This window comes from Dermacentor variabilis, chromosome 7 (genome assembly GCF_050947875.1).
Source record: "Dermacentor variabilis isolate Ectoservices chromosome 7, ASM5094787v1, whole genome shotgun sequence".
NCBI lineage: Eukaryota > Metazoa > Arthropoda > Arachnida > Ixodida > Ixodidae > Dermacentor > Dermacentor variabilis.
Genome location: NC_134574.1, coordinates 107,443,143 through 107,463,393, shown reverse-complemented (window position 1 = coordinate 107,463,393; position 20,251 = coordinate 107,443,143). Strand labels below are relative to the sequence as shown.

Below are 20,251 nucleotides of genomic sequence, written 5' to 3'. Positions count from 1 at the left end.
TTATGTGTGACGAGCGTGGTACGCTTTTCTTTAAACGGAAACACAGCCGCTTAATTTTCCATCCGCTTGGTTTCGTTTCTTCGTGGATACGTATGAAGTACGTAACATTCCTCCAGTGCATGTTGTTCCTGCTGTCGAGCAGTCGGCTTGCCGTTTATCCATTTTATCACATCTTCTCCGTTGCATTGGTTTCACGAGGCAACACAAATTGTGGTTACATCGCGGTGCTGTTATAGTGTTTACACAACAGGGCGTAACATAATCAGGTGAACAACTGAGCCCGTACGCGTTTTCAATGTCAGCCCTCTGTGCGCGCCCCGTTTCCCGTGCATTGGGGGCAAGTTAAAGATTCTCTGGTGGTCAAAATTAATCCGGAGTCCTCCACTACGGTGTGCCTCGTAATCGCATCGTGGTCTTGGCAACGGAAAACCGCAGAACTCATTCATTCTCTGTGTTTGCTGCGGCATCTATGCATGCATTTACACGCTCCGGCTGCAGCAGTTTTTTGTTGAACGCGCATCTTCGAAAGCTTATACGTCGTTATGCGAAGCGGCATTCTTCAGCGTGATTCACGCAAATGCCTTGGCTGTTGCGACACTAGCGGCGGGAAGCCCTCCGGAGTGGTTCAGGTGCAGTGTGTACGACATGCGAGCGTGTTAGCGAAAGACGTCCAGCACGCAGGTGTGCAGTGGTGCGCAGCTGTACGATTTTGAAGTGGGATGACTCACGCTTGCCTTTGTGCTCCATCTCCTCGATATCGCCGTCGCTATTGTTTGGCCCACGCTTCGCTGCAGCTGGGCCGGTACGCGAAGACCCGTCTTCCGGCCGTGTTCGCGATGCTGTATACGCTTGACTCGGTCTCCGAACCTACCGAGGGTTTGTTATACGGTCGTCCGCTGGTGTAGGTGCGTTTAGCACATTGCCGTAAGCGCACAGTTGTGCTTGTGAAGAAGTTGGGTGATACCGAAGTATCGGCCACACGACTGCAAGATGTGGATGGGAAGAGTCCGCAAAGGCGTCCGCGCACATGTGTGTATATTCGTGTGCCTGTCTTGGCGTCTCAGCTGATGTGCAGCTCTGCTTCGGAGCAAAAGCTTGACGTGGCAGACGAGAACGCGGTTTCGAGACTTATAAAGAAAGGAAGCTGTCTATATTTTAGCGCTGACAACAGCACCCGTGTTGGTCAGCGGTGACCCCCCACTGCGATGCAGATCAGGTTGTGTTGCTTTCGGATTGCTCGAATCATGTTTACGTACGCGTACGACAGTTCATTGACATCTTCATAGTACGTTATCTTCCTCAGCAGCACTCAAGAAACAAGAGCAGGTCACTATCATGCCCCATCACACATAGAGAATGCCCCACCACAGGTCGCGAGGAGGGCATAGGAGGCCTTTGTAAATGACTGACCCGAGAAGCAACACGCTCGTACGTAGAATAGAAAGATGCTAGCGCCGCCTTTCGTCTTCGCACAACGAATTTCTGTGATAGTTTTGGTTCCCAGCCACAAGAGGGTGCCCTAAGCGCGCTGGAAGTAAGCGGATTTAGCTGAAAATAAACTACTAGTTGAAAATTAAGCTGAAGCTCTAAGCTGTTTCGCTTGCCGGTGAAACGTTCGACAGTCGTTCAGCGTCTCAATACCATTTTATAAGCATTTCACAATCTTATCCCGTTATAGTGTTCCGCGTGCGCCCAGTGATATTCAAATGACGGTGTCCATATGTCGCAGTTAACTTGTATGCAGTGTGTCCGAACGGAACGAAAACAAAAACGAAAAAAAAAGGTTTTTGACCGGAACGAGAAGGTAATCGAAACATTATTTATTATTTTGTTTCGAAGTGAAACCGAAATATTCTTGATCGGTTTTCGGATCAAGGGGAAAGTCGGCAATTTGAAACAACCGACGTTAGACAACGCCAGAATTAGCGCATATCTCAGGGGTCCGCATAAACGCGTACCTCAGGCAGGGATGGTGCAAACAGTAGCCGGTCGAGCGGTCCACTATCTAAGCCTGCCGCTCGGTGCGCTAGCAGATCGGCATCGCAGCAAAACACAGGGCTTGCGCGCTGGAGAGCTTATAGTTTCATTTTCTATGGGTACAACGCTTCGTTACCAAAGTTTTATCGTTCATTTAGTTCGTAACGGTCTCGCATTTCAGCGAGTTCACTCGATGACGCGTTGCTTCTGGGATCATGCCCAACGCCTTGACTAAAGGCACTGAGCATAATCTCGGAATTCATAATTGACCTATTCAGAAAAATAAATACGATGTTTTTATCGTTACATTCCTTCGACATTTTTTACATACGAACCAAAACCGTTGCGGATATATATATATATATATATATATATATATATATATATATATATATATATATATAAGTTGAAAGCCTTAATTGGCTCGTTGCAATGGCCAATGTCCGTAAATGAAAGCAGCATCTAATCCAGTGATGCAAAAAAATCAGTGATGCAAAAAATATCATCAGGAATGGCTCATACCGGCGTAAGCATGAACGTTCACCAACTAGTCCCCTTCATTGCTTTACTAGATGTTATTTCGAGTACATCGGGCTTCTACATCCCTAACCTTCCCCCACTTCCTCGTATTGCGCTGCGTCCGTCCGCGTCCTGTCCTTCCTTAATATCGTGTTTGTAAAACTGAGCGCAATATAACCATGAACCATGCCCGCGTAAGCAACAGTCGGACGTCGCACGTTCACCACCGAAACAAAGACGCCGACGCAAAAGGCGCATGCGCAACTCAGTTGCGGGGTAAGTTACGCACGTTCAGACACCTTATACTATACGACTACATATGTGATGGTTAACGGTCCTGTTCCCTTTGCGATTGCTCAACGAAACAACAAACGCTACCTAAATATTTTCACTGCTTCACACATAAATCTTCAAGCGACCCATACTTTCTAATAAAATGAATGTCTTTTTTTCGAAATGTTCGGCGATTCTCCTGCACTCACCGTCATGTTCGATGTTTTCTGCAGAGATCTTCCCAACTGTGCGAGGGGTAATTGCGCAAATCTCCGTCTGCGAAGTGCACGTTAGTTTCTCGTTTCGGCTTTTCAATTTGAACAGTCAACTCAGTGCGTCTCCAGCCAGCTATTCTGACCCAGCATTCGTGGTCTTTGTACACCGCAAAATCGGGCGGGCCGGGGCTGATGGCGAAAGTCTGCCTGCAGGAGGTCTTGTACCGTGCCCAGTAACTATATTCGCGTATCGTGGAAAAAAACACGGAAAAGCTTAAGGGAATAATACTTAGATGAACATTGTACACAAGTGCGCACATAACAAACGAACAGACTTTTTTTTTTGATGCCCACGTAGATGTTTGCCGAAATACATGAGACACCCAGTTAGTGTCCGGTTGTTTGAGTGTCCATTCAGAAGCAATACGCAGTGTCGAAACCCAGCGCTTCCTACGTATAGTATAGGCTTCCTCTTGAGACCTCCGTTAACCTTACCTCAAATACGTACATTCCACAAGAAAATGGTCTAGTAGGGCAAGAAGTAATATGGAATAAGCAAATTCATTTAATTTTTCTCGCCGAATGGTTATATGCCGAACAATTATTGATAATGATATTGGGGGCGAGAACTTACGGAGTCGCCATCTGTCGGAAGCGCCTCCCTTAGAATGAGGGATCACGCGGCGCGCTCCTGGTATGTTCGGCTTACGGCGCTCAATAAAAACACCACGTTGGCAACCCTCCTGGACATTTCTGTAAGTTCTCTCAAAACGAGGGAAGTTCCTTACTGTCTAAATAATAATCTTGGCCAAACTGAAAGCGCAAAATCGTTTACAGACGCCATCTCTTTACCGAATACGTACAGTGAACACCACTGCACGCGGTCGCCGCGATGCAGTCTCCCGAACCGGCTTCTTGAGTAAAAGATAGGCAGACGCTGAGAGCAAACTATGTGAAATATGTTCTTATAGTGGGCTGTCTGTATAACCAAATGGAGCATAATATAATGAAGCCTCAATGCAGCGATCGCACGGATTCGCAGCGGCCGACTGCACGTCTGCATGCATGTCTGCGCACAGTGTCTCGCTTTCGCTGCGAGCGCGTTGTCGCATCGTGCCGTGAGCTTTGGGCCGCAGAATATGAGCATTTGATAGTAAACAAGCAACCATTGTTGCGTGGACGCCATCAGAACTGTTCAAAAATAATTTCGTTACAGAGACTTCGAGGCCTGCGACCACTGTGAGGTGCGGTAATGACGATTCAATCTTTTTTTGTCTTAATTCTTGGACGTTTCAATATTATTTCCCAAGTTGCGTCGCACTGTATGTTTATCGGTATTCTGAGCGTGCGATTTCCCCCTGCTGCTTTTTCGTAATCTAGTGCGTTATTCATAGCACAAACATGACCGCATGCCATGCCTTCTTTTAATGTGCGTCTTACCGCTCCCTTTCCGTTCCAGTTAACTTGCCACTATCTATCATCGACAAGTTTATAGACAAAACCGTCATGGCAGCCGGGCAGCGGGCGCGGGTGAGCGACTCAGTGCGCGTTTCCTGCTACTCACCCAACATCGCGCAGTCCCGGCGCGATCTTCCTCGAGTCTGTGCTTGCTGCATACCCGAGTTGTAGCCGATGGCTGTTTGCCGGTTTTATGTTTCGCGAGCCAAGCTTCACGCAGCTTCTTGCCCTGCGGCTACGTGTGAATAAGGCTGACACCGGGCTCCGTTGTGCACGACCGACACTGTGGCACCGAGCAGTAGCCTACCATGCTGCACGCCTCCAAAGGCAGCCACTACCTATTATATTGATTTCAAATGTTGTCAAGCAGACACCCAAGGCGGGAAACCCTCAATACTTAATGAGAACAGCAGCGCAGGTGGGACTTTAAACTTTCGTTTTCAGCTCGCTTCGGCGCTTCCGAAGCAGCCGACGCGGCCTCTGTGTCCACGTGATCCCTCATGCCACGCCACGACGACGGTGGCGCCAGCTTTTCCAGCGGTGGAGCTCGCCCCTAATACCGAGAGAAAAAGCACAATTCCCACGCATTCTGCGAACCGGTGTATACGCCAAGATGTAGTAAGCAAGCTGGCAGAGGTAAAATGCCGCGTTGCGACAAGATACGCGCAGCACATTTCAGTGCCGAACGCGTCTGTCAGCCACCGTGACGGAGCTTCCAGACCAAGTGGAAGTGTTATCAGCATTAAAACGGAGTTGAATCACAAGACAAGACGCAATTGACCTCGTAGGAACTTTCGCCGTAGCGCCAAAGTATGCTGAGAGACGAGCAGCGAATTTCGGCAGTGAACGCGTCGCGTAATTCCTGTCTTCAGTGTCAGCTCACTTTTTTTTTTAAAAGTGAATTGTTGCTATGGCGACTCGGATAACGCGCGAAGCGTTTCAAAGCGCTCGCTTGCACGAGGCGCATTCTCGCTACCAGGCAATGGTGAAAGATTGCCAGCAACTAGCACTAAAAAAAAAAGAAAGAAAGAAGGGGGAGGCCGACAAAAAAGGCAACGGATGCTGGCTTTAAAAAATTATTGGTACAGTTTTCAAGTTCAGAATCTCCGGAACGAGTAAACTTAAGGGCGCGGTTTCATGGCTTCCACGGTCTCTTTAGCTTGCTTTAAAGTATTTTAGAATTTCTTTATTGCGTTCTACATTTTACGGGAAATTTATTGCGTTCTAATGTTACGGGAAATGCAATTTCGTATTTGTTTAAATCTACATGTGTCAAATATTACCAAAATATATGCGATATTTCGCCGTAAATAAAAAAAAACGCTGCTAAATTATATATAAGTGAAGACATATTCTTCTTCACCCGCCGTGGTTGCTCAGTGGCCATGGTGTTGGGCTGCTGAGCACGAGGTCGCGGGATCGAATCCCGGCCACCGCGGCCGGGATTCGATGGGGGCGAAAACACCCGTGTACTTAGATTTAGGTGCACGTAAAAGAACCCCAGGTGGACGAAATTTCCGGAGTCCTCCACTACGGCGTGCCTCGTAATGAGAAAGTGGTTTTGGCACGTAAAACCCCATAATTTAATTTTTAATATTTTGCATCAATAGCATTGAATAGGACGCGCTGCCTTCTGGGAAAAAATTAATGTAATGAACCGAACCCATAGGGATAGCATGGAGCGTGCCGCGCGCTATAGTGTTTAGCATTTTCGGTTTTAATGGAAAGACATTCAAAAAACTGATTCCGAATAGTTTCTCATTTTTTATTTTATTCGGGAGCTCGGTTTTAATCGAAGCGGTTCTGTGAAAGGCAAAATTGCCAAAAACTAAGATCGCTATCGGCTCGCAGCTGAGAGCCAGCGTGCGCTGCGATGCACGGAGCCAAGAAAAAGTTTAGGTCACCTACCGCATAATAAATGTTTGTTATTTTATTTGCAATTACATTTCTGGTCGCGGCAACGAAAACGAGAAACTAAAAGAGAGAGAGAGAGGGGGGGGGCCCTCGTATTTTGCAGTGTTCATGATGGCCATATAGCAGGGCAAGCTCGCTTACTGCCTCGCGGAGTCCTGTCTACCTTGCCAGTTTTCTAGTTGTCTGCATTATTCGTTAGAGCACTATACCAGCATACTGTTACAAATAAAGTCTCACTCTGTGCGGGAATACCAAACGACTTCTCTTAATTCCCGCATAGTCACGTCGCGATATGGCATTGTGTGTTTGTTCGTGACTGCCTTTTGAAAACTTTGTAGTTCTGTCTATTGGACGCAACAACAGTGTTGAAGGTGAGAATCGGCTGCATGTAGCAATGTTTCAGCGTCACCAAAGTCAGTGAGCTAAATATTCACTGAGAAAGAAAGACAGGTAAAGGATCGGCAAGCTCTACCCGAGAAATTATCTGTAAAGATAAGAAGTGCGTCGAACTTGCGGAAAAGAAAAACTGAGAACGCTGAACCTTAAGTATTAGGCACAGTTAAACATAAGTCAAGTTTTCTTAACTGTCGCTAATTCTTTCGAAAGTCTTAGTGCGGCTTTCACTTAAACTTACCCGCCGTAGTGGTGTGGTAGGTTTCGCATTCGGCTGCTTAGCCCGAGGTTGTGGGATCGAATCCCGGCCGCGGCGGCTGCATTCCGATGGGGGGCACCGTATTCAGCGCACGTTAAAGTACCCCAGGTGGTCAAAGTTAACCCGGAATCTCCCACTACGGCGCACTTCATAATCATATCGTGTTCTGGCAGGTAACAACCCAGAAGTTAAGTTTTTTTTACTAAATATTGAAAGCCGGGCACAAATTGCACCATTCTTATTTAATTTCCATCCTAGACCATAGTGGAGAGCCATGTTATTACCGTTCTATGTCATATGCTCAGAGCCATGCGCGCGTTTTTACGTGTGTCCATGTACATCTCACACAGCTGTTGCAATTTTCGCGCAGATGGCAGAGCCTGTGGCCGCCAACCCCCTAGGAGACTCGCTGCTCCAGTTCTCCTTGGACCTGTACAAGCAGCTCGTCTCAAAGAGTGGTTCTGGCGGAAACGTCTTCTACTCTCCCTTCAGCATCTGCGCCGCGCTCTCCATGGCACTGGCTGGAGCACGCAATGCCACAGCAAAGCAGCTCGCCGATGTGCTGCACGTCGACAGCGACGACGTTCACAAGCATTTTTCCAGCTTCCTCTCCGAGCTTACTGGCTTTGCTCCGGACGTGAAGCTGCACGTGGCCAACCGGATGTACTCGGAGCAGACGTTTCCGGTACTGGACAGTTACCTCGCCCTCCTTCGAGACTCCTACAGCGCCACCATTGAATCGGTGGACTTTAAAACAAACTACGAGAAAGTTAGGCAGCAGGTTAACGCCTGGGTCGAACAAGCCACGGAATCGAAGATCAGAGACCTTCTTCCGCCTGGAAGCGTGGACGGCTTGACCACTTTGATCCTAGTCAATGCCATCTACTTCAAGGGTCTTTGGAACTCGCAGTTTGATCCCAAGTCTACGCACCGTTCCAATTTTCACTTAGACAAAAAGAACAAGAAGGAAGTGGACATGATGTACCAGAAGAACGATTACAATATGGGCCACAGTGATGAACTCGGGTTGACTGCTTTGGAGATACCGTACCGGGGCGAAAAGACTTCCATGCTTATCCTTCTGCCCGACGATGTCGAAGGACTGTCTCAAATTGAGGACCGCCTGACCAGTCAGAAGCTTTCTGACTTCTTGAAGGATCTTTCGTTTCGCTCGAACGTCAAGCTCTACCTCCCGAAGTTCAAGCTAGAGCAGACGATCAACCTCAAGGAAACGCTGACTGCTATGGGAATTGAAGACTTCTTCATGCCGTCTGCTGACCTCACCGGGATCAGCACGAGTGGGAAGCTTTTGGCCTCAGAAGTGTTTCACAAAGCTTTCGTGGAGGTCAACGAGGAAGGCACGGAAGCTGCTGCGGCCACTGCCGTTGTGATGATGACCTACTGCATGCCATTCGATGACATTCGATTTGTTGTCGACCGCCCGTTCATGTTCGTAATACGCAGCCATGATCCAGATTTAGTGCTCTTCGTGGGGTCTGTCCGCCAACTCTAAGCAGCGAAATGCGCGGGTACGTGACTGCAGCGAAGCACGTAATAGGAGTCTAATCACTTATACCTTCTTATGATGTTCCACTAAATTGTTCGTACTTCTTTACGCTACAACATTCTGAAATGTCTAGTCGTAATAAAGGAGGTGTCCTGCTTTTGATTTGTGAAATGTTTCTTGTGACTTCTCTGCAAGAGGTCTGTTTTACAGCCATATTGGTACTGCTGACGTCACAACGTGGGCGAAGGCGATACAATGCGCACTGGTAGCGGCAGCGACAGGCGAGATTAAGCTTTAGGAGTGATAACAATCAATTAACATCTTCCAATCGTGAGACCATTCAACACGGAGTAAAAATTGACAGTCACTTAAGTAAAACAATTAATTTATGGCGTTTTACGTTCCGAGACCACAATCTGATTATGAGGCACGCCGTAGTAGGGGACTCCAAAAAAATTTCGAGTGCCTGGGGATCTTCAACGAGCACCTAAATCTAAGCAGACGAGTGTTGTCGCATTTCGTCCCCATCAAAATGCAGCCGCCGTGGCCGCGATTTGACCTTACGACCTCATGCTTAGCAGCCCGACACCATAGGCCCTAAGCAACCACGGCGGGTAGTCACCTACGTAAAAAATTATGGTGTTTAACGTGCCAAAACCACTTTCTGATTATGAGGCACACCGTAGTAGAGGACTCCGGAAATTTGGCCAACTGGGGTTCTTTAACGTGCACCTAAATCAAAGTACACGAGTGTTTTCGCATCTCGCCTCCATCGAAATGCGGCCGCCGCTGCCGGGATTCGATCTCGCGCCCTCGTGCTCAGCAGCCCAACATCATACACTGTAAAATACTTTACACTCTTAACGGTGAAAAATGATGTAAATGTGTCTATAACTCACACCCTTAGGGTGCTATCTATATAATGAACAACCTAAGGGTGTGAGTTATAGACACATTTACACCCTTTTTTGCTTTTTAGGGTGTAAATTATTTTACAGTGTAGCCACTGAGCAACCACGGCGGGTGAGTCAGCTACGTATCCTTACGTGATTTGAATGCGACAGAATTATGACCTCTAATTGGTTACGTCCATGATACGTGGCGTCATAAATGTTCTCGTGTCTTTCACAACTCTACTTTAATCTACCTTGGCCTAATTTCTACAAAGCTTAATCCATTTCAATGCACTTTAATTCACCTTCATTCACTTTACCTCGCTTTAATTCACTTCACTATACCTTAATTGACCTTACTCTAACTTGTTCTAACTTTGATTCACTTCATTGTAGTTTAATTTATTTCACAATAATTACCCATAATTTTTGCTAATTAATTTTGTTATACCATTTACTATTTTCTGTATTACTACTGACGTCATACAAGAGGCTGATGACGTCACATTTATTTTCCTTATCATACTTGCGGACAACGCCGGCTTTTCTGCCACGTGACACGTGTAATGTTTTCGCATTAATAATCAAAATAATTGACGAGGCTTTGCACTTCAAAGCTGAATCATGGACAACACACCATGGTGCAGGGCTCAATAAACGTAAGTGCACCAGTGTTTTTCCATTGCACATCTCTAACAGTGCAATCACTGAACTGCGGACCTACGCGTAGCACAGGAGCGTCATAGCCATAAGACATTGCTATGTGTTTGCAGTCAAAAACCGAAACCGGTAGCCGAGCAGGAACGATTCTCGCGTTAAGCGCGTCGTCTGCAACGGAAACGTCGACCTCAACACGAAGGCCACAAACAAAAGCTCGCAGTGCTTACAACTCGTTGTAGAGAACTGGTCTCATCAGTTGTACGCTCTCTGTGATGGCTCAGTTTGTACGGCGTTCTGTTCCGTAGCACGGGGACCCGGGTTCGACTTCCGGCCGCGATCCGCATTTTGATTACCGGAAAAGCACGCAGTTTTTTTGCCCGTTAGAGAACCCCAAGATGGTAAAAGTAATTCGGAGCCCGTCACTACGACGTGTCTCATGGCCCGTGTGTTGTTTAGGACACTAAGTCCGACAATTATACCTCTCAGCAGACGTGCGGTGTGTTTTAATGTGTAGTGTATAACTATTGACTATAGGTTTAGGAATGTAGAAAAAAATATGGAAAATGATAATGAAGAACATGCCACTGGTGGGAGCGAAATCCATATCTTCCGTATTACGCCTGCTATGCTCTGCCAAGTGAGCTACAGAGGTCACTGTGCCCCGACCACATTATTGCGTGTTTGAGCAATAGGTCTGGTATTGAGATTGCTGGCTTTGGTGTCACTCACACCTACGGCGGCGGTTGTGGAACATCCTTTAATTCGGAGGCACTACGTTGTCTTTAAACATTTCGATCCAAAAATTAATGGGCAGTGCCAGCGCTGTGGTGGTTTGCCAGATATATATACCATAGTCTGGGCCTGCCAACAGAATTCCGAACTATCTCTTATTCCCCACACCACTTGAGAGAACTGGGAGGCGACCCTGCTCATCAGTTCCAGACTTGAGGAACAACCCATTCTGGTCCAACTGGCTCGAGCAGCGGCTTCAACCAATGACATCCAGGATTAAGGATGTCACACAGTTTAGTGAACTCCACGGGCTTCACCCTCTCTCATTGTTGAATAAAGGCTTTCACCACCACTCCCAACCAACACGTGAACGTTAAGGGCATGCAGCTAGACAACAAAGCCTCGTATGTTGTTGTTGTTGTTGTTGTGGCCTGTGATACGTGTGGCTCCTACCCACGATGGGGGATTGGCCAAGAGATGGGTGGATTATTCGAAATTATTATGGAGCATAAATTTCCTAATAGTTATTGAAATAGCATTGAATAGCGCAGAATTGCCTGTTAAATAACATCAGGAAGGTAATATTGAATTGGTAATAATTAACTTAAAAGTAAAAACAAAAATAAAGGAATTTCACCTCAGGACATCATGGCTACCAAAGTCCAAACCCTCGCTATGCAATGAGCGAGAAGAACGTTGGGGACCGAGGGACTCCATATTTTACCATATTTGCAACCTTGTGAAGACAAGGAATGAATTCCAGTAAAACTTCTGTAGGGGCGAGTTGGTACATATCCAGTAAAAGAGAATAGCGCTAACCAGGACGACCACAACATGAGAGGGACACAGGAAGCGTTATGAGCTTTGGAATAGAAGATGAAGAAGCGCAGGAGTCTGGGTTCAGGAGAAGAGAAGAAGGAAGTGAGAATAAAATGGTAGACAAGATGGACGCCAGTTCCATAGCAATACTTTCCGTCTATTGTGTCCTTTAACTAGGAATGCTACATTATTTTGGCGCTGTCGACAGTGGACTCCAACATGTGGGTGACATTTTTCCTTGAGGAGACCTCCGCAGAGAAGATCATCTTTTCGAGATACCGAGCTGAAGATGAACCAGCGGTGGAACTACCTCGCGAACTCAACTCGGCAGAACTCGTGAACCTGGTTTTAGAGGAGGCTTCCATGGACAATGATGAACTACGTCGGAAGGGTGCCGTGAAAGTGAACTTGCGTCTGGCGATCTTCGACGAATTAGTTCTTCAACCGATGCGTCGAAAGGACTCTGGATCACAGTCGTCGACAGAAGAGGTGAGCCTCGTTTTGAAAGCTCTTCGGCTACAACAAGAACAGATTTCGCAACAAAACCAGCTGGTGACATCGCTTATAAGCTCTTTAAACGCTGAGAAGCCGGTGACTAAATTTGCAGAACCCGATGCGTTCGACGGCGTGTCTTCAAGTCCAGAAGGTTGGCTTGAATTCTCTGAATATGCCGCTGGGAATAACAATTGGCACTCTAATGAGGACAAGATTACTAACATGCGTAGTTACTTAAGCGGTGTTGCACGGAAGTGGTATGATTTGCACATTATTGAAGAGGCTGGCAACTCTTGGAATCAGTGGAAAGAAAAATTCTTGACGACATTCCGAAGCAACCCAGTGCAAAGGTGGGACGCCGCGGTTAATTTCAAATTCAAGCAAGGCTCCCTCGTCGAGTATTTCTTTGACAAGCGCCGCCTTTTAAAGCTGGCCGAGCCTATGCTTCCTCCTTCTGCCGTAGTAGCACTAATAATGCACGGACTGCACGCGCAAGTCCTGAAGCAGGTGCAAATACGGTAGCCTAAAACTATGGACGGGCTCCTGGAGTGCCTTCACGACATACCATTTACTGCAGAAGAAAATATAAGCGCTAGCTCAAGCAGTCACTTCACACGGTCCGGCGCGGATTGGTCAAGCCGTAATCAGCGAGAACCGCGCCGCCTTGCAGGCGGCACAGAGAACTTGGGTTGGCGCGCTCCCAGAGGTTGGGTAAATAACGTCGACAGCGACCCTGTCCCCCTAGTTTCGGACGCTGAAGAGGCTCCGACGACAAAAAACTGATAAACAAGGGTGATCAGTCCGACCCGATGACCACAATTGAGACTGTTTATTTAACTTGCTCTAGCCCACTTCACATCCCTGTGAAAGTGGGAAACAGACATATGATGGCTTTGGTTGACAGCGGTGCTTCTGTGCCTATAATAAATGCCAAGCTGGTAGATCCAAGTCACCTACATAGTGGAAGAGTACTACGGGTGCAAGGCTACGATGGAAAAGTGACAATGCATAATCAATGGGCCTCAGTATACATCGAGTTCCAAGGTCATGAAATAGAGAGTGAAGTACTGGTGATTGAGGGGGTGACCTATGACTTTCTGCTATCCAGACCAGATAGAAAGAAACTAAAAATCAACGTATACTGGAACGATGCGGTTTTAGTGGAAGGACTATCAAGGCAAGAGACACAGCCGGATAGAAAAGATAACCTGCGAGTTGTCAAGTACGCGGAGGATATTGCAACGACCTATCCTAAACTGGTATGCATAGGAAGCTATCCACCAGCGATGACGTCACACAAGGTGCCTTTCGAACTAACCGACAAGACTGTCATCCGAAAATCACCTTATAACATGTCAAGAGAGCGCAAGATATGGTTGAAGAAGGAATTGCAGGAGATGCTAAACACCAATGTAATCCGGCCTTCGGTGTCACCCTTCGCCTCTCCCATAACTATTGCGCCGAAAGAAGATGGAACTTTCAGACTGCGCACAGATTACAGGGTTCTCAACCGACAGACAGAACTTATACCACTTCCCATGCCGAAGATAGACACGATTATAGATGAGACAGGTGGTTGCCGATGTTTTTCAAGTATTGACTTGTGCAAAGGTTTCTGGAAGATCCCGCTAACTGAAGAAACAAAAATGTACACTGCTTTTATCACGCCCTTCGACCTGTACGAGTATAACCGGCTTCCTTTCGGCTGGAAAAACTCACCAGCATATTTCCAGAAGATTATGAACGAAGTCCTGAAGCCTTTCCTAGGTGTCTTTTGTAACGTGTACATAGACGATATTATCGTCTTCTCCAAAACAGAGGCGGAGCATCAGGAATACCTGTCCCAGGTATTAAATGCCTTGAGCTTGGCACACCTTAAGGTTCATTTTAAGAAAAGTGCGTTCTTTCAAAGAAAAGTTGTGTTTCTTGGAAGAGTCTTTGATGGGACTACCAAAAGCACGAAACAAGAGTCCGTCAAGAGGATATCTCAACTGGTAAAACCATATGACGTCCACTCATTGCATGTGTTTTTGGGATTAGCAGGACATTTCAGACCCTTCATAAAAGACTTTGCCATCAAAACAAGACTCTGCCATCAAAACAAAGAAGTTCCATTTGAGTGGGCCGAGGAATGTGAGAGAGTCTACCGTGATCTGGTGCACAGAATCTCTGCTGACCCTATTCTACGCATACCAGATTTCACTTTACCCTTTGAACTGAATACCGACGCCTCACACTATGGGACAGGTGCAGTCTTGTACCAGAAATGTCCAGAATCATCCGGCCAAAAAAAGCGACACGTAGTAGGTTACTACAGCTACACCATCAAGCCACCTGAAGTCAACTACACCACTACTGAAAAGGAAGCTCTTGCAGTCCTTAAAGGAATTCAGTACTTCCGTACGTACCTAGAAGGTGCGAAGTTTACTTTGTTCACCGATCACCAGGCCGTCACTCATCTCTTGAATATGACCCAACGTAAGGGACGTATCGCCAGATGGGTGAACTATTTGCAGCAGTTCGATTTCACCATCTCCCACAGACCTGGACCCCTTTTGACTGATGCAGATGTATTGTCTAGACTGATGATACAAGCCAAAAACGAACAATCGGAAGAAATCAATGAAATTACATTGTGGGAAGGCACTGAACAATTGAATTTTATGGAAGGTCGCTATTAGGTCCCGCCAACGCTGGTTTCCAGGGTGCTTTATTTGTACCACGATAGCCCAGAATCTGGAGGACACGATGGATTTTGGCGCACCTACAACAAGCTAGTCAAGAGATTTACGTGGCCTCACATGAAAGAAGACGTCAATCGATACTTTCGTTCATGCCACATTTATCAAGTCAACAAAGTGAAATATAAGCAGCCTACGGAGGCCATGATAATACCTTCCCACTCGAACGTGCCTTTTGAAGTTATAACCTGGATTTCGCCGAGCTAAATAAGAAACGAGAAGGACTCCGAAAAACGCAAGCTTTTCTTCTGGCCATAGATGAATGCACCAGGATGGTCGCGGCACGGGCAGGAAAAGAAGATGCTAATAGTGCCATCGCCCTTCTCGAACGGGATAGGTTAAGGACAACCAGGACGATTGTATGTGACAACGGTCCAGCGTTCAAGAGTGAAAAGCTAGCAAGATGGGCTCGAGACCACAATATATCAATACAATTCTGTGCGCCATACCATCCCGCAGCGAATGGGCTTGCAGAGCGTGCTATACGAGATGTGAAACAATACATCAGGATGTACGATAGTTTCCTTGGTGGTTGGAAATGCTCTTTAGAAGCAGCTGTAAGACATCACAATCGCTGCTACACCAGTGGCTTGGGATGCAGCCCGCAGTTCGCTTCTTCAGGAGAAACCCCTATTCTTCAGGCGGACCGTGAACTGGGGCTGTTAGAAAATCTCAAGATCGTCGAGGAGAGGAAACAGAAATCGCAGGAGGAGAGGTACAGTAAACGAATGAAAAAAAAATTTTGACAAGAGACATTACTCAGATATTCCAGACATTCAAGTCACCGACCTCATTCTAGTTAGGAAAGGAGTAAGAGAATCCAGTGCCACATTTTATGGTCCTTACTCGGTGACAAAGACAGCCACTCAGAAAGGAATATTGAAGACTGTGTGGTACATTGGTGAACGTGGCTCAGTTGAATGTGCTTCGATTGGAAACGTTTTCAAAAACTACCCCAGGAGGGGTTAGCAAAAGAAACCTGGAAGGGTGAAGCGGTATGAGCTTTGGAATAGAAGATGAAGAAGCGCAGGAGTCTGGGTTCAGGAGAAGAGAAGAAGGAAGTGAGAAGAACATGGTAGACAAGATGGACGCCAGTTCGATAGCAATACTTTCCGTCTATTGTGTCCTTTAACTAGGAACGTTACAACACATATGTGCGTTGTGGTGGAAGAACAAAACCAGTTGTTAGTAGCGCTTCTGTGTGTGTCCCTCTCATTTTGTGGTCGTCCTGGTTTGTGCTATTCTCTTTTACAGGAATACAAGGAGGACGTAGGAAAAACTAAATGTTCTTTTAATTGAAATGCAGAAATATATTAGGACAAGGGAAATTAAAGAGGGCGAAAAGAGAAGTTGAAGTGCCCGGAGAATTTCAGAAGCGACTCAATGATCCTTTAATTTAATCAGTCGCAATCCCATGAATAACGAAACTTTGGACTATTAACCACCGCGAAAAGGCGTGGTCACCAGCAAACACGAGCGGCTTTATCGCAGAAGCTTATTAACCTTTGTAATGTGGTGGCAGTACTGTATGCGCTGTACTTGTGAACGACCCCAGCGCATCTTTCTTCGCATTTCACGACGAAGCCAAGCTGGAAGGCAGCGGTACCGGCACTTTGTTCTGACTCGCATACCCATCGCCTGTGCTGCCAAAATAGAAATGATTTCGCTGGTCTTATCGCGTGCCAAAATTTTGTTTTCGAATAAATTCCCAAGCCTCAGCATGTATAGCTGTACCCCTCAGAGAAAAAGGCCAAAAGTACTTCATAACTAAAAATTTATTCAGCTGAAGAAAAGTGGTTTCGCGCTGCTACCGTCCCGGAAACGGAACTTAGAAACGCAAGAGACAGTAGAAACGTGATCAAACTTCATTTCAGCTTAGACACCAAGGAGCTGCAGAAAGAGTGGATAAAACACAGCAAAAATAGCGGCGCAATGTAGAATGATAGACAGGTTACCGGAGAAGGTGAGAAGTTTGAAGAAAATGCTAAACTTACAGGCTGCGAAATCGAGAAAAGTGCGGCCTTGAAGTACGCGATGTAGCAAAGGGAAATTACAGTTACATTTTCAGAACCACGATACTCTCGGAGCTGCCTTCGGCAAGTTAACAAGTGTTACTCCTCAAAACAACTTTAAAGCTTACTGTCGAACGTGAAACTGAAATATCAAAACCGACATCTAAAAAGCAGCAAAGGCGCCCGATCAGCGAGAAATATTTGTCACTTGCCCTTTTTGGACACGCAGGCAACAGTCGCCGGAGCAGTGGCACTCCTCTCTGCAGTGAGGCCGGTGTCCCTAGCTTCATGCGTCGCATCGCCTTTCTAGCGGCTTTGTGGCCGTTGCCCACTTGTGCGTTCACATGGCACAGGAACTGCCTGGTACCCTCACTTTGTAGCAGTGCCTCTGGTAACTACCGCTCGCATTAATGGTATACTAGCGTGTACTAGCATGTCAAATAATGATCCGCGTTTTGGTACAGCATCGTTCTATGTGCGACGCACAATGTGGGCGAGCTACAGTCGGGATAAACCAATTTATAGCGCCCTAACTGGCAAATTAATCAGCACAGATTCTTACAGGAATATTTCCCGGCTTTCTGTCTTTGCAGAGGAACTGCAACATGGACAGCGAACTCGGCACATCGCTCATGAAGCTTTCCGTGGATCTTTACGAGCAGCTGTACCTTGGTTTCTAATACCGCGGCAACGTTTTCTACTCACCGTTCAGCATCGCGGCGGCGCTGTCGATGACTCTTGCCGGCACGCGCAGCCGAACTGCCCAGCAACTGCACGATGCCATTCACGTGACGGACGAGCAGACTCACCATCGACACTTTTCGAGCTTTCTGCGTTACAGAATATCCGGTTACGCTCCCGACGTCCAGCTGCACGTCGCCAACCGCATCTACTGCGAAAAAGAGCTCCGGGTCCGCAAGGAGTACCTAGATTTTCTTGGGGACAGCTAAGCCACCAGCGTGGAATCCGTCGACTTCCGAAACGAAGCGAACGAGATGAGGCGGGAGATCAACAACTGGGTCGAGCAGGCCACGTCGTCCAAGGTCAAGGGCCTGCTTGCTCCGGGAGCCGTGCATTCCTCGACTCTCCTGGTTCTCTTCGACGCCATCTACTTCAAGGGCCTGTGGAAGGACCAGTTCGACCCGCTGTGCACCCAGCCCCACGACTTCTACCTGCATTCGAGAAACAAGAAGTACGTCGAAATGATGGTGCAGAACAGCGACTACCGCATGACGAGAAGCGACGAAATGAAAGTCACTGCCCTGGAAGTTTCTTACAAGGGCCTCAACACATCTCTGGTCATACTGCTACCGGAGGAGGTTGACGGTATTGAGTTCCTGGCGAAAAACGTAACGGCAGACAACCTTGTCACCCTCATTCATAGCTTCCGCATTCGGAGGGACGTTGAATTACGCCTCCCCAAGTTCAAACTGGAGCAATCGATAACCCTTAACGACACTTTGCAGTGTATTGGCGTTAAGGACCTCTTCTCGACTGACTGCGATCTTTCGGGAACTGCGAGAACGGCAAGCTGTCGGTGACCGAGGTGATGCACAAGACTTACATTGAGATCAATGAAGAAGGCACAGAGGCGGCTGCGGCGGCAGCTGAAGTTGTAGAAGAATGTTGCTCGATCTTGCACGAAACACGATTCGTCGTGGACCACCTCTTCATGTTCCTGATAATGTGCAATGATCCAGAACTTGTACTCTTCATGGGGTCGGTCCGTGAGCTGCAGAATGCTGAAAGGTTTGGCTTGGTTCGTAAGAGAGATGTGCTATGATTAGCGGTGGGAGAAGAGCAACATTTTCGGATACGAATCGAATACGAATAGTAAGTATCGAATACCGAATCGCATATCGAATAGTCAAACGTAGACGCATATATTTACAGCAGGGCTGTTTATTTCTGAATAAAGGGAAAATGAGACATCCACCCGTTCGTAGCAATTGCTACAAAGGAAACCCATACGGGTTCCTCGAAATAAAAGCCTCATAGTTGAAGAAAAATTCGTCCTGGTCCGGGACTCGAACCCGGGACCACCGCCTTTCCGGGGCAGCCGCTCTACCATCTGAGCTAACCAGGCGGCTAGCAGATGGCAGGGCGAAGTCGAATTTGTCGACAACACGAAGCAAAGGCAAGAGTTTGACGTAGTAGTTCTGCGGAAACCCGCAAGGTGGAGAGAAGCAATGAATAAAGGGAAAATGAGACATCCACCCGTTCGTAGCAATTGCTACAAAGGAAACCCATACGGGTTCCTCGAAATAAAAGCCTCATAGTTGAAGAAAAATTCGTCCTGGTCCGGGACTCGAACCCGGGACCACCGCCTTTCCGGGGCAGCCGCTCTACCATCTGAGCTAACCTTTGTAGCAATTGCTACGAACGGGTGGATGTCTAATTTTCCCTTTATTCATTGCTTCTCTCCACCTTGCGGGTTTCCGCAGAACTACTACGTCAAACTCTTGCCTTTGCTTCGTGTTGTCGACAAATTCGACTTCGCCCTGCCATCTGCTAGCCGCCTGGTTAGCTCAGATGGTAGAGCGGCTGCCCCGGAAAGGCGGTGGTCCCGGGTTCGAGTCCCGGACCAGGACGAATTTTTCTTCAACTATGAGGCTTTTATTTCGAGGAACCCGTATGGGTTTCCTTTGTAGCAATTGCTACGAACGGGTGGATGTCTCATTTTCCCTTTATTCATTGCTTCTCTCCACCTTGCGGGTTTCCGCAGAACTACTACGTCAAACTGTTTATTTCTGTATAGTTAGGTACCATGCCTGTACTGACTAGTCCAAGAAAGACAGCTGTCAGCGAACTATGTGTCACGCAGCATAAAATGTCGACACTAAAGAAAATATATGAACGAGACGCAGCTTTTGTTCAGATCTCTTGCCTGTTGTATTTATTTCCGCATTTCGGCGTCGTTTCTTGTAGCCCACGTGCGACAGATTTCACGTAACTTAGTTCAAAGCCCTGTTCTCGTAATCGTGACCCTTAGCATCGCAGTGGCTGCACGAAGAAAGCAGACAACCCGACTATAAAAAAAATAAAGGACATCACAAGACACTCCATACTGTGACGAGCGTTTTGCTCGAGAGGACGCCAAGTCATCAGCGCAAATTCGTGAAGATATGGCATGCGTGTGAAAAAATACAAGTTAAAAGACAGGCGAAGCGCGGAGGTGTTGACGCGTTGAGTGCACTCTGTCATTGGGAGCACTGAGGATAGCAGAACTAACTGACAATGTCTTTTCCAACTTAACAAGAATGGTCTTTGAACAGGAAACCGTAAAAAAATGCAGCTGTATCATGTAAGGTACGTGCGCTCGTAATCGTGGTCGAAAACAAAAAAAAGCAAGTTTAATGAAGGCAGATTTCTTGTAGCCTGTGA

The 20,251-nt window shown here is 47.0% G+C and overlaps 1 pseudogene; it reads left to right on the top strand.

Moving 5' to 3' along the window:
- Positions 1-18,760, top strand: LOC142588768 (iris-like; annotated as a pseudogene).
- Positions 18,761-20,251: the final 1,491 nt, after the last annotated feature.